Raw genomic sequence first — 12766 nt, 5'->3', positions numbered from 1 at the left:
GTGCACAAACGACCCGGTTGCGAGGCCGCGCCAACAGAGGGGTGGCAGCTCGCGGAAGGGATGGGTAATCTAATGTGATCGCGCGACACAGTCGGCGGCAGTAATTTTAAAAGGGGGATGCCGAGAGTCGCGGCACACCGTGAGCGAATTTGCGCATGAAAGAAGCCGCGTGCTTCCGAGTGCCCTACTCCAGACTACTCGAAGGGGGTGGAAAAAGCGGGCCAACGGGGCGTGCTCCTTCGGTGGGAAGGAAGAAAAAAAAAGAAGCGGGTTCTTTCCCCTGTCGTTCAGTAGCCAGATGCGCATACATCGGATCCAATCACGTGCGTTTATTTAAGCTGTTTGTTCGCCAGACCAGAAGAAAAGTGCGTCGAGGGGTTCGCCAGCCTCGACGCCTTCGTAACGAAGCAGTTCCGATGCGAACCGTATTCTTCCCACTTTGATCCTGTTTCTCTTCGTCGACTATCTAACGATTGCACTCGTTCTCGAACCGTAATTCGAATCGCCACAGATCGGAAAAGAAAGTTACGAGAGACACGCTCGAATAACTCCGGTCAGAGGAAAAAGGGAGCGAGGGAGAAGGGCAGAGTTCAACGTAACAAATTCTGACCCGATGTTCCGATAACGCATGGACCGAGATTACGTCATCCTGGTCGGATGGTGGACGATCGGCTCGAAGCGACACGGCCAGATCGGAATGCAACGGGAGCGTAACACCTCGAGGAACGATCGGATATCGCGACACGCGCGCGTTTGCACTCCGATAACAAAGTTGCGCTCATGTGTAGCAACTGTGATAAACGATTGGACTACCGGGAACCGTCGCGTCGAGACGGCGATAGTCGACACCACGACCTGTCTAACCGATAACTCGTAATCGTTTGGCTCACGAGCAATATTTACGGAGCGAGGCGAATACGCGTCGCCTCGCCTCGATAGGGATATCGCAGCCTGTCGACGAAACATCGATCCACTGCCTACCAGTGTTTACTTTGGATAGACGGTTTTACACATCTACGCGAGATTACAGTCGTTTCGAGACTGTAAAACCAAGAAGAATGCCAGGATATTTCGGCAAGCCGACCGTATATCCTTTCTTTTTTATATCCTTTTACGACAGGATTCGTCTGATCGCGATGAAAGAAAAAGGCGAAGAAGAGGGAAACGAGAGGAAAGATAAAGGAGAAGGAAAATTGCAAAGATAAATACGAAAATTCGAGGGTAGGAAGGCAGTGGCGAAGAGGGGAAATCATTTAGCGGCTTTGATATCTCTTAATACGTCGTGAAGGACCACCCGGCGGGATTAAAAAGAGGATCGACCGGAGCGCGCGGACCTGGGGATGCCGGCGTCGCTTATGTCACTTAATTGCGCGTACCACCGCGTTAAAGGGACTCTTTGACGAGGTCGATAATTACTGTCTGGACGAGCGTGTGTATACCACGGACGTCGACGACGAGGAAGAGGCGTACGACGATGCGATTTCGAGCATTCAAGCGTCGTTACTTTGATTATTTCCCAGGTTACCGGGTGGCCGCGGTTAATTTCACGTTCGTTAGTTGCCTAAAGCAGCGAGAGTAACGGGAAAGTTATTTACCGATTCTACCAGGAAAGGCATGGGAACGTATGCAATACGTTACACACGCTCGATCGACGAAATTGTTTCGGCTTTTTTTCGACCGCCGCCTCTTCCGCTCCGTTCCCGTTTCTCGTCCATTTCCCCGTAACCCCAAAACGTATACAAGCGAACAGAGTGGGCCGGATAAATTTTCCCTACATACTCGGTTAATTACGCGAGCTAAATAGTCGCATTATACGTAACGCTAGAAGTATGTATATATATTCAGCTGCTGCGGCAGCTATCGTAACGCAAATAACGCTATCGCGTCTTCTAGATTTCAGTCGACCGTTTGCAGATTCTTGGCGGGAGGTGACCAAACAACGTAACTCGCACAATCTTACGCAACTTCGAAACTGGTCCGTAGAAAGCTTTGTCGGTTGAAGCACAAACAGACCCGTTGATACGTTGAATTCCGCGAACGCATACGCGCGTCCATTCCATCGAATCGCAACAGTGTCGTAAGGAAAACAGGGATATCGCATGCATAACAGGAACGACCTCGTAAGCGTTTTACGGAACGTCGTAAAGTCGCGAATCTCCTAACGGAAGCGATTTCCGAACGGCGTGCGGATACACACGGCAAAATGAAAACACACACGGAACACCGGCCGCGGAAATAATCAGCGTTTGATTTATAGCGGCAGACTGAAATTCCAGCACGCGAATTGGAGCGATGAAAGCGGCACTCCTGTCGCGTTTACACGCTACCGAGAGGGTACATGGGACCGGGAATCGACGGGATTGTCCGCGGACAAAAGATCCGCGATGCAAGGATCCATCGCGGCTTTGCAAGCCAGGATGGTTGATGGCCACGCGCGCGATGGTTACGGGTGATTTGTGCGCGATTGTTCGCGTCCCGCCGCTTGTACATACACGACCGGCCTGGCAATCGGCGAATCCCACCTCTGTCTGCTCCTCTGTCTCTCTGCGTTTCTCGTTCGCTTATGCAGCTCGATAAATCGATCCTCTCGACGAAGGTCAAATTTGCCTAGCAAATATTTTTCAAAATCCGTGGCAAAGGTCGAAACAATACCGTGGTCGCTTCTCGCGGCCACGTTTCTCGCAAGTGTACGTGGAAAGTTCTCCGGGAAGAAAAACGCCTCGGCTCGTAGCCCCGAATCCGCAGCGTGGAACTTCTCGCGATTCCGCGTTGAACCTGCTAAATCTTCGAATCAACTTGTCACACCGAGAACCGTATTATTTCCGTGTTTTTCCAAAGTTGAGAAAATAAACGCAGGATGAACTTGTTGATCTAGCGGCAGCGAAAGGCTTGCAGCTACCGTGTTCGCCTAGACGACCCGTTTCCCTCACCCAGCCGATTTTATCGATCGATTAAAACGTCGACTATAACAGAGCGGATGCCCGGTTCGACACACACACGCGTGTAAACATATAAAATTGTGTATTATATACGGTAACGTAACGTTTCCAGCTCATACATAGAGATGCGAGTGATTTCCATACATATCAGTTTCATTTCGTTCGACCGCGCTACCCTACGGTGCCACTGCATAGCTTCCACGATATCGCGCAACTATGGGGGAGGCACTGTAACGTAGGCGTCTAATCTATGGGTATATCGACGCGCTCCACGTTTCACCGGACCCCCATCGAGCGACAGATGTCGGTCTTGCACTGCTCCTAACGACCGCGGCAAATGTTATTACTCCTTTTTAATTCGATTTCGTTTGCGTTGCGCGGGGGTTCTGCCGCTAAAAAGAAAAAAAATCACCCCTTCCGAATAGTTTCGTGACCTGTTTGGGAAAACACTATTGTTATCGCGGATCAAAGTGCTTACTTCTACAGGCTCAAGTTTTTCGGTTCTTTCGAGCGTGTGAGTCCGAGGAAACGCTGGAAGTCCGTCGAAGCAACTGGTGATTTCGAGTCGAGCGACAGAAACTCGATCGTCCAAGACGAGGTTCGATGTCGCAAGTCGAGTTAGCAGCGGATTAAATGGCCGCGGAAGCACAAGACACGCGTTCTTAGCGGGAAACTAAAAAGTCAGAGGTATATTTCGAGATAACGAGAAATTTTCACAAGTGTCGAACACAGTGGCGAGGAAGTCGGTGCTTAGATAATACGATCGCACAGACAATTTCCATAAATACCATCGTCTTTGCGCGATCGCGTTCGACGATGTCGTGCCGAATTCATCTTTAACTTTTACGCTCGTGTTCGCGCTTCCGGCAAGATCGCTGCGAGTTTCCCTCGTTCCGATTCCTTGCCCGCCATTCGATCGTCCAACAAAGACCGTCCCACGGCGAGAGACCGAACATCTTCGACTTAAATCTCGAGGGGTCCGATTGCAAAGGACGGACAGACGAGAAATAAATAACGTTCGTAATCTCGGTCCGGCACCCGCTCGAGTATTACGAAAGTTTTCGGCGCAGTCCATGGAACTGCTGCTTGCTTTCGAATAAGCTGCTTCCCCCGAGAACGTCGTGGCTCCGCTTCTTTTCGAAATCCGGTTTCCTATACATCCGCTCGCTAGCGATTTGTCAGCGAGCTAACGGTGCAACGTGAACCGTAACGCAAATCGCTGCGCGAGAACCGTATCGCGTTATCGCAGACCGCCGTTTGCTTGTTCATTAACCCTTTACACTCCTATGTCGAGTATGACTCGACATCAATTTTTATCTCAGGAGCTCCTTTGTCGAGTCCCACTCGACGTTCATTCAGTCCCACATTTCTTTTGTGAAACGTGCGAAAGAAAACGAGGATCGCATCCTGGAAAAACTTTTTCAAAATATATCATACACTTAAAAATTACAAAATACAACAATAGTGTAAATAAAACTGGTACTTAAGCGAATTTGTTTCTTTCTTTATTTATTTAAATTATCTTATTTTTTAGTTAAAGTAAATTTCAAATAAAATGCTTAAAAGCGTTAGGAGCTGCTGGTGACGAAATTGAAATAAAATTCGCAGTGCAAAGGGTTAAAACGTATTGTCGTCGTTTAGTTTGAAGCAACGCGAAAATTTAGATTTCCCATCGAAATAAGAAATACGCAAGTTGCGTTTTCGATTGAAAATCGATCGAAGCTAAGCTTCGAAGTTTTCGTTGCTTACTAAGCCACTTCAAGTTCAAGGTCGCGCGAAATTTCGTACCATGATTTACGAGGCTATAAAAATATCCGAAGCCGTTTAAAAGAAGAGTGCCGGAGTTTACAGCGAACACGACGTTCATGGTGGCGATAAAATCGGCCCGCGTGTGATTGATTTCTTAATGATTGCTCGGAGGATCCATCGTCCCGCCCTCTCAAGTACGGGGGGCACCGATAATGCAAATTTCTACCGCGAGGGTTAGGCATAGCGGTGGACGCAGCAATTATGCATAGCGGTGTCGGCGAGCTAGGGTCTCGCGTTGCTCTGACAGCGGCAAAAGTTAGACAGAAACGAGGAGAGAGGGTTGTGGAGAGCGAGAGAGACAGAGAAAATAACGGCAGGACGAGATGTGTACAAGTGGGGGGTGTCACTCGCAGCTGTTTCAACCCCGTGCCACGAACCACCCCCAAAACGAACGAAGGAGTAACAGCAGTCACTCGGTCATTAAGGGGCGTGATCGTTGTTTGATTGCGGAGGTTGAACCTACCTTTTTCGCCGTTTCGATCGTTCGGTTTACCCCTCGTTGCCTTTGTCTATGTCATAATATTATAAAACATTTCCATGCCTCGAAAATTACACGTTGCTCGAACAGCAAGTTGGAAGGAACGAACCGTTGCAACTACGTGTTTCATTTCGTTATGTTTCCAGCCGACGTTCACAGATGTATCACGAATCTCGCTAATGTCCCCTAATTTCCAACGCAACGTTTAAAGAATTCCGCGTATCCGACTGCAACGTTGCAGTCGATTCGGTACGAATCAAGAGATAAGCGACCACGAGACGACCGCGGAGTCGCATTATTTTTGTCCGCGATTTAACCGGTAATCGATACGCTATTTGCATAATTACCGGGAAGCGTGCGGCGATCTGTTCGAGCGCGTCCATCGACCCGCAAAAACTAACGCCGTAAACGCAAGGTTCTGTCTGGTGGCAGCTGCTGATTCTCCAGCGTTCGGCAATGGCCTTTTCTTACGAGCGTAGAAATTCATAAAATGAAAGAGAAAAATACAGTGGGCTTGAAATGAAATTCGCGAAACAGACGCCGCTGTGTTTCTTGTCTCTGGCGTTTCGGTAGATGATCAAGGATAATTTAAACGCAGGGGGACGTGCACAATTTCCGATTCTCCCTCGTGCCTGTCGACTCGATCGCGATATAAAAGCGAGGGTTTCGACCTCCGAACGATGAGGTGTTGGAACGCCTCCAAAGGCGTCTTTGAGACGTGACAAGCTCGTAAACGTTCGTCCGCCGCGCGTGGATGTTTGGTGAGACGTCGTGTATTCCTGCGAACGACCGCCCCCGCGCGAGATATAAATTAAATCGACTTGTCACCGGCCGCCGCCACTAAATAATACTTAGCGCTGGATTAACGCGCGGCCTTTACCAGCGAGAATCGGCCAGCAGCGTAGCTCGACCTCCTATTTTACAAGAAGACAGGCGGCCGCCTTCGAACACGATATACACGCGCGAATCATAGCGGCCAACTCGCGCGTGATCGCGAAAATAAACACGACGATATTTTATCCGAAGCCGGTAGAGAGTCGCTTGAAAACAAGCTCGCAAGTCTTGGTTTGTTAGACGAAACGCGATCAACGGTGGCGAGAATTAGGACAGTCGATTTGTACTGGTCGTTGGAATTGGAGAGCGGGGGCGTGAAATGATCGCACGAGTCGAGCCACGGAAGAGTGTCTGCGAAGGAACGCGTCCGAGTGTATAGAAGGAAGAAAGATGGAAGGAACGTGGTCGGCGAGTCGCCAAGAGCGAGGAAAACGATGGCGGAAAGGAAGAATAAAGGCGAGGAAAGTTGACTCGTAAAGGGGAAGGGTGAAGGGAGCGGAGAGGCAAAGGAGATCGCTGCTAGGCTGTCGCGACCAGACGAACCAGCCTCGAGATCCGAAGTTAAAGTTTTCTCGGTGATGACCGGGCCATCGCGGCACCGTCGATAGAACAGGGAAGGAACGTTTTACGATAAAACTGCTCGGATCCAATTTATCTGACGCGCCACGCAGCAAGAACTGGGTCGCTTCCGGGCCATCGTTCCCTCCCATTTTCCCGTCGAGCTTCCCTTTCGTACGTTGTCTCGCCGCTCGTTCCAGCGGATATATTCCGCGACTGGTTCTCCACTAATGGCAGACGCCACGCTACTTTCCATCGCGGGATATTTAATTGCACGCTGTCCGAAATCGAAAATCAACACCCCAAATTACTTCTTTCCTGTTCCTTTTTCTACTTTCCTTTCTCCTTCCTTTCAAACGAATGTCCGCTCTTTCCGATCCTCTTTTTGGGAATTTTCTCTGTCAAGGAATTTGCTGCCGCTTCGCCAGATACGCGGTAGCTGGAATTTTCAACGTAATTCGTTCGTGCGACCTAACTTCCACCTCTTACAAGTGGATATCGTTAGTGGATATTGCCATATACACGATTCCGCCAATATTCATTTTGCTCGCCATGGCGTTCCGCCAGGAGCGTTTCCCGCGAGCTCGGTTATTCTGCCGGTTGAAATCGAAGCCCGATAGCGTGTCGTTCGAATAGCGATCGTTATCGTGTCTCGGGGACGCGAGCTACCGTGAAATCTCTCCGTGAAGCCCGAAGAGACTCGTTTTCCCTCCGTAAGCGAATTTTCTTTAACGGCGCGGATGGAAGTACGATCAGAAGCACCGCGTGTCCCATTATATTCGCCGTTACGCGGATATCTAATTAATTCGTTTCTTTCGACGGCGCGTTAAAAAACCGTTAATGAGAAGGATGCGCGATAAAGCAATGATTTATGCGGTAACTTAGCGTTTGAACTCGCGGAGAGTCCACGGAGGCAGTATGAAATTACGACGGCAACGGTAGGAAGCTTGGGTGACGTTGACTAATATCAGAGGTGGGAAGCTTTTGATTAAGAGCGTCTTTACACCTTGCCGCGACCTCGGGGCGGATCAACGGCCGAGCGAGCCGAGTAACAACCAGCGGACACTTGGATAGCCGCGCTTAAGTGGAAACCGTTTATTTCTCAGATTTTCCCTGCAATCCGTGGCAAGCCGACGATGAAAAATTTGATGAATTTAGTGTCGACGGGACCAGAAGGAATAGGTGAGCCGGAAGGGAAAATACACGCAGTGTCGGCAGATCGTGTTCGATATCGCAAGAGAGTGGAGTTTTGGTGGAACCGTGAGCCGAGAATTAGTAAGTCACACGCGACGGGCCTATTTACATGCTTCTTTACACGGCCACGGAATTTTAAGCGATCGTTCCCCTCGTGTACGAAGGACTCGCGTGGGTGTCGTTGTCTCCTATTTACCCGCGCGGGAAAATTCCAATACCAACGAGCGCGTTACGCAAATACGTTCGAAAGTGTGAATCGATTCCGAGAAAGATCCGACGAAAATAGGACGCGTCGGTTAATTAACGCCAATGCGTACATAAGTGTTTACGTTGGAAGGTGTAAAACCGAGTGCCGGATTCAAATAATTTATAGTAGCATTACGTGCGGCAAATAAAGACGATACGCAAAACACGAGTGAAATCGCGTTCGATTATCGTTTGTCTGCTAATTAGTCTGGCGCAAGCTGCACACCGCTTTGTGTCTGTCATGTCTATCGCGAAATTAATTTCTGCCGGTCGAATGTCTCGAAAAATTGCACGGTTTGCGGAAAGCAGCGGCGGAATCACGGCACGGGAAACGCATTATCCAAATCGAACGGGCTGCCGTGAAACGCGGCACGCGCTTTAGGTGACTTCTAATTAATTATTTTGCAGTTGCCGGCCACGCCATCACGCTGACAGCCGCACGGATAAACAATTATCGAGCGCTCTAACGAGTTCCGAGTTCTTTGGCAAAGCTACGCGTTCCCTTGTCGTTCGCCACGCGTCTCTTTCTTCCTTCCTTTTCATCCACCTGTATTTCCATTTGATTTCGTCGCGTTGCTCAGTGTCGCGTCGCTGAACCGTAATATCACGGGGATACCGAATCTTTCGAACGCGATCGTTACGAGATACCTTAACGAATTCCACGACGTTTCCCCCGGCGGCAATCAGAGCGACCGTTCTCGTTAAAGTTGCCCGATCGAAATACATTTAAAGACGTCTTTAATCGTCGCCCCTTATCACGCTACAGTTCTACAAAGTTTCCGCGTACGGTCTGGGTCCCGCGAACCTGGTCGCATCAGGGACGGACAAGTATTTATGTCGGTGCTCATCCGCACGCACTTAAACCATACGATATCTACGTAATTCGGGTCCGCCTAATGGAGATAAGCCAGAACGTACGGCGCGGTTTTCTCGGATGGCGTAATGAGCGAAGACACGAGGTCCTTAATAACGCGCTCGAACCGTTTCCTCGTGGTCTTTGCCTCTCTGCCTCTCGCTCTCTGTTTCTCTCTTGCGCGTCTGGTATCTGGTCTTTTCCCTGTCTGGCCCCCCGGCGGCGCACGACGGACGCAGGTGCACCGGAATTGCCAGACCGACTCGCAAAATCTGAGCCTCTCTACGGCTTTACGACCGGCTAAAGCCACCCTCCTCGCGCCACCAGCGTAAAGTTACTAAGTACTCGAGGGAGATTCGATAACCTCTTTAGAGCGACATCGGTGACGAAATAATTAATCGTCGTTGCCGCAGGAGATCGGTCAGGGGCGTTAAACTTGATTCGAGAGGCATCAGCCTCTCGCGATTTTCGAGCTTAACGATACGAGTAAACGGAATAATTTGCTAAGAATAATTCTCTTGGGAATAAGTTGGTCGCGTGGGAAGACGAAGTGCGAGGCGGGGAGCGGGGAAAATCAAACCTGTTTGAAGAGCGAAACGCAAACGTATTTCCTGGAAAGTACCCATAACCGAGAGAGAATCCCGGTCCCCGTGGAATACGAATTAGTCGGAGATATATTGTAAATACGAAAGTACTCCCTGGTTTGATGTTCTCGAAATTATTAATTACCGGTAACTTCGCAGCGCGGGAAGTTTTCGTTTGATCATCCAAGTTAAGCTGCGTTAGACACGGTTAGCGCTTAGGTGGTTACTTGCCTATAAACGTTATACGCGGTGCATCGCATCGCCGTTTCGCATCACGTCTTACGTGTATATTCGATCGTCGAATGACCGCAGTAGCGGTCCTTGTGTTTTGTTAATTTCGAAATGAAAAAATAAAATAAAAGAGAAGGAAAAGAAAGAGAAGGGAAAAGACTAACCTCCCGTGCAATTCCGAAGAGCAATCAACGGAGTTCGTTCAACTTCAAAGAACACGCGAGAATGGCTAAATTGCAGGATGAAATGCGCGATACGGCTCTGGTTAAAGGAAAGAATAACGCAGAGCTATTACGGGGGCGATACTCTGGAAAGTCTGACGGTCGTCGAGGGTTAGAAAGTAATAGACCGAGAAATTCCTCGGAGACGAGCGAAAGGTCGCCAAGTCAGCCAGCTAGCGCATAAAGAAATTTTTGCTTCGGGCTTCGCCGGCATTTCCCGTGAGAGTCTGTTCCCCGTCCCATTCCCTTCCTTTTCCGATTCTTCTGCCGGCATGGCTATGGTGCGCGTCTACAGCCAATCTTGTCCGCTAATAAAGTACGTACGTCGCAGCGACTTACCTTTCGATCCTGGACGGAAGCCCCGTTTGTCACGATTGCGCTGCCAGCATTCTTCGCTGTGACAGTTGGCGTGTCCACTTTTCCCCTTGGCTGATTTTCCTCCGTTCTCTATGGGATGTCGCGACGTGTCGTTCGGCGAGCAACGTGCGTGCAACCGTCAAGTTCAGGGTTGCCGACGTTTCCACGGAAAACCAGCGACGGACAGCGGGTTCCCTTCTCTCTATTCTCGACCATGTAATCCGGCTCGTTTCCCGAAAGTGTCTCTTCGTTCTTTCACTTTGAACTTCTCCAAGATTCAAGGTCTTCCCCTAACTCGTTCCGCTATTCTCATCGCGTTTCTTTCATCCTCGTCTCGGAACAGGAAACCTTCGCCGACTTTGCACAGCGGATCAGACGCGTTCCATTCTCGAGGATTTCTATCTTGGCTCGACGATCTCCAGGTTGATCGTCGACGGTCGTACGAATCGTCGTTGCTTTTACATGGGACAACGGTCGAGAGAAACGCGTGCAGCGGTTAGACTCGTTAATCGATCCTCGTCACGCGGTAGCTCGATCGTCGTTCTACTGGATCCGCTGATCGAAAGGAGATCTCGCAACCTCTCGCCAATCCCTTCCCTTTCCTCTTGCTCGTTCGTCTAACTCTAGGCTGATCCGTCGACTACGGCGATTTTATTGCGTCGAGAGGATGCAATGTGGCCAGACGATCGGTCGATGTTCGATAAGGCGCTAATGCGCTAATTGGCAGCCGAACACCGCGTATCCTGTCGCTCGAGTTAATTATATTTAATTGTCGGGCCATTAATCGTATCTTTAATTACCCACTGTACGCTACGTACGGCGTGCCTCGAATGTCGTGCGAGTTGTACGTCGAAATCTCAACGATCCGAACTGGATAGATCGAATTCACCGTTCGACGGGCCTCGCGATCGTCTGCGAGCGAGGACGAAAATCGTGAGAGATCGGCGACCAGGCGATTTGATCCCTTAAAGGTAAAAGGGAAAGAAGAAAGGCAAAGCTACTCGTTTGCTCTTCGACGCTCCCGGTCTCTTCGACAACGGTCTCTTACGGTTCTCCGATGCGCTTCAGCGGTTTCCCGAGAGGATCGTTCTTTCTCCTCAAAAGAGTTTCGCAGACGAGGAAGGAGCGCGAGCTCCAAGAAGGGTCGTCCACTTTCTTCTCCTTAGGGTGGCGAGATCCTTTTTCCACGGATTCACCACCGTCCCTCCGGGCCGCTACCGCTCCCAACGTAAAGTTCCCTTATTACTGGGATCGATCGGTCACTTTTTCTCTTCCACGCTCGCTCCTCGTTCGTCGGAAAAAGGTCGCGCAAGATCCCCGCTAGCTTTATCTACCGCTTTGCCAGGCGGTCTTCGTTAACCCGGAACAGACAGGCGTGGATCCGCGAAATCGCCACAGTCCAGTTCCCACCTAACAAACTCCAGGCCACTACGCTCTGTTTTGGTAACAGGCGCGCTTTCCACGCCGCTGCACAGTCTCTGGTTCGCTGGTACGAACGAACGGCAGATACGGTTCGATCGAAAGTCACGTCAAATTACGCGAGTCGAACCTGTCCCCGGGATTTCGAACATCTCGTCGAACGATGGGTCTCACGAAACGAAATCGAAGCCGTGTTTATCGGCGATCGTAATCGAACGATGCAACAACGGAACACGAGGTTTCCAGAGGTTCACGAGCTGTCGAGGGCCACGCGATCGGCCGGTCAGAGCGATTGTTGTCGCGACGAAAGTGTTCGCGAACACGAATGCCAAAGGTAAGTTCACCGAGAGAGGAGGTGATCCCGCAACGAAGCGGGTTCTCGGCACGACTGAGAGGCTCGAACCTCGGCGACGAGAGCCACCCCCACGGGAGGGTGGCAGAGCGAGATACAGAGAGCGAGAGGGAGGCAAGCCGCGGGCTGAAACGAGAGGGCGAGCGGCCCAGAGCGAGACGGACTGCGCGCAGTCGCAAATTCGAAAGCCGGGCGACGATATTAATTACATCCTTTCGACCGACGGAAACGAATCGAGCGCAGCACACCGGAATATAACGAGACTGCGGCGTGCGCGTTTAAAATCTATCCGCCGCGTGTCCTTTCGAAAACTTGACCGTTCCAGCGCCGCCGCATGGATTTTCGCGGCTCACCGTTCACATCTTTCCATCGAGTGCGACCCTCTCTCGATCTGCGATGCGCTCCCTCGGTAAGCACCCCAAAATAATGGATGGATAATCTGTTCTGGCGTGGCCCGCCGGGACTAAAAGGTTCCTACGAATTCGTCGATCGTTCTCCTCTACTCTTCTCCGCTGTTTTGTTTCCCTTCGTTCCTCCCCCTCGTTCACCATTTCCCTTCGTTTACCATCTCCCTTCGAGATCTCTCGGGACGCGTTTCCCCCGAAGCCACCCTGTTGATCGCCGAGCTTTCACTTTGTCCAAGCGTCGCTCCGATCGCTATGGTGGAATATTTGCAACAATTCTGCAAAAT

At 50.4% G+C, this 12766-nt stretch overlaps 1 protein-coding gene across 3 annotated transcripts in view; it reads right to left on the bottom strand.

Annotated features, from left to right (window-relative positions):
- LOC100645321 overlaps positions 1-12116 on the bottom strand; it is a 229634-nt gene extending 217518 nt beyond the window's left edge. For 2 of the 3 annotated variants that reach the window (XM_048405944.1, XM_020863067.2), the window contains exon 1: positions 10287-12115. The gene's annotated coding sequence lies outside the window, so the exon portion shown is untranslated. Of the gene's footprint in view, positions 1-10286 lie in introns of all 3 variants that reach the window. The other variant, XM_048405948.1, reaches the window with a different exon arrangement.
- Positions 12117-12766: the final 650 nt, after the last annotated feature.

The sequence above is a fragment of the Bombus terrestris genome, chromosome 5 (genome assembly GCF_910591885.1).
Source record: "Bombus terrestris chromosome 5, iyBomTerr1.2, whole genome shotgun sequence".
Classification (NCBI taxonomy): domain Eukaryota; kingdom Metazoa; phylum Arthropoda; class Insecta; order Hymenoptera; family Apidae; genus Bombus; species Bombus terrestris.
This window is presented reverse-complemented; position numbering and strand designations above follow the sequence as displayed.